Source organism: Mustela nivalis (assembly GCF_964662115.1).
Source record: "Mustela nivalis genome assembly, chromosome: 14".
NCBI classification, from domain to species: Eukaryota; Metazoa; Chordata; class Mammalia; order Carnivora; family Mustelidae; genus Mustela; species Mustela nivalis.
In genome coordinates, this window is record NC_139033.1 from 41,835,583 (window position 1) to 41,838,347 (window position 2,765).

Sequence of the window (2,765 nt, forward strand, 5' to 3'; positions counted from 1 at the left end):
GCAAAGAATCCCTCTCAGTTTTGAAACACTATGAGGCTCTGCAGTAAACCTAAATGAAAAATGGAAGAGAAGTTGTCAGTGTTACAAGTAGATGCCTATCACTAAGTAAAATGGAAAGCTGCCAATAGCTAAATCAGCCTGGCCATATTCTGAGAGTTTATTAGTATGCAGTAAGCATGTATTTGGACCTATTATTATATGTGAAGCACTTTCCACAGCTGAACTTTGATTCTATCATGTAAGGTGGGTCCTCACATGTAATCAGGATCCCTTCCCTAAATACTGACAAGCATTATCTCTATCATAACTTGATACTTAAGCAATACTTATATTGCTCTGTATCTATTTATGTGTTGTTACCTTTTATGTGGAGTTATCGTCTTTCTTACTAAACTACAGGCTGTTGATAGATTTGGCTAAGCAAAGTAAGAAAACCTTAAATTCTGCCAATGAGCTGCCACTTCTCCTTGTCTAGCAAAACCATCAAAGCAAAGTTTTCACATTCAGAATGGGTCATGAATATATCCTAATGGTGTCTTTGTTTCATCTACTTAGAGAACATCACAAGTAACCTTGACTTGTGTGTTATGAATATCACCTTTCAAAAATGATTTAGAATAGTCCCAAAGAACTTCCCACTTTAGTCAGGGATGTATTATTCCATCAGGCTTTCTAATAGATTTTTACAGTATTTATCATGCATCTAAAGTGAGAGATCAGCCATGCAATTAAACACTCAGATGACTTAAGGTGCAAGAGTAAACAATCAGATGGTCTTTTCTTGCAGTTGCTTGGAAGGCACCCACCAATTCTACCTGCTCTAAGAGAAGAATTAAGTTGAAGAGAGTCATGCATAATAGCAGTCAGTAAAACTAGGAATTAAATCAAACAGAACCTGATAGATGGAAACTTGGGTGGGCTGGTGAAAATCCAGTCAAATTGCTAGATACGCGTGTACAGCTGCAAAGGTTAATAGTTAAACACATTTGTTAGATTGCCACAAGAAATCATGCCTTGACAGTGAAACCTCAAAGGGCCATCACTGAAAAATTCAAACAGCAGCTGTTATTGCCTAAATGACGAAATGCCCTTAATAAAAATATCAGATAATCCAAACCCAATTAATTCAGAGCTCATTTTTCTGGTCTCTTGCACTTCAAATTAACAAAGTTTTTACTCTACCTGACTGGTAAATGTTTCCTATCACATTCTATTTGCATCTAATTATTTCTCAAGGCACCAGATTTAAGTGGTCTGTGGAGCATGGGCTATTACCCACTTTCTCTACAGGTGGAGATACCAACATTGTCCGACCTAACCTGCATTCGTGCTCCATAGTGTTAGTGTCACATGGTTATCACAGTTCACTACAAAAGACAGATACAAAGTGCCTTCTAATAAGATAAACTAAGCTTTTGTCATGTGGACATACCACCTTCTGTGTCTGAAACACCAACTAATCCCATTTGCATTGGGTATTAGCAAGGCCTTGAAGGCTAAGCTCTGTTGTGTAGGAAGGCCATGATGTTCCCTGCCCTCAAGACTGCAGGACATGTGTGTGTGTTCAGGTTGAGAAAAATCACAGCACACGCACACACAACCAGAATCTGCATATGAAAATTTGACTGCATAGTTATTGAAGCCAGAGGTTTGCTTATTCTTCATTATCTGCCCTGATATCTACAGCAATTCCCTGAACACAATAGCATACCATAAACATTTGTTAAGGAAATAAAATCATGAATGAAATTTTAAAATGCTAATTAAAGGATAAACATTAAAAAGTCTATAAGGACTTACAAAACAGATAGACTGCTGCAGGTGGGAATATTCATGAAAGCTCTAGGAAGGAGGCAAAACTTGAATTGGTTCTTGAGGCATAAATAGATCTTGAGGAATTCAGCTATAATTCACATAATTCAGCATTAGGTTTCCACTACTTACTAGATAAACTGTGTTAAACACTTCTGAAAATGAAAATATGATTTTCAGGCTCCTGTGCCCGGCGACCTTATAATTTAGTAAAGAACATACAACGTAAATAACAAAACATGTGAGAAGATGCCATGATACAGGTAACACACAGTGTAATGGGAAATTGGAAAGCAGCTTCTTAAAGGTTGTGTTGGAGGAAGCCATTCAATTGAATTTTTGTGGATTAATGGTAGCCAAAATTTCAATGAAAACATATGGGAAGAAATGTCATTCTAGGTGAAAAGAGAAGAGCTGCTTCTTGCTAAAAGTGAGAAAATTCTAAATTTTTAGAATTAAAGAGTAAAGAGGTCTACTGGGTTGAATTTTAAATGTGTTTAGCAGCAGAATCTTATTATTCCCTTCTTCATCCCAAGGCTGTTTATTTAACACTTATTATATCCCAGGTACTACTGCAGGAATCGATTAGGCAGCAACCAGTGAGACCAGACCAGGCTCCTGCAGAAAGACAGATCATACAGAATACAATTTCGAATAGTCAGAAGTCTTTAAAGAAGATGAAAGAGGGTGAATTATTCTCTACTTGCAGCCCTGTACCTTGCCGCTGAAGCCATGGGAAAACTCCTGGACGTGAGTCTGAAGTTTGGAAAAAGGAATCATGAGACATAAGGTTTGAAAGGATGTATCCTGAACATCCCTAAGGTTCCTCAATGCCACATTAAGTATTTGGCTTGGCTCATGAAGACTCATTCATGAGAAAGATGATGAAGATAAAGCTATACTTTATTATAGTGCTACACAGTCCCTGTGGTCCAGGGACTGGTTCTGGCCAT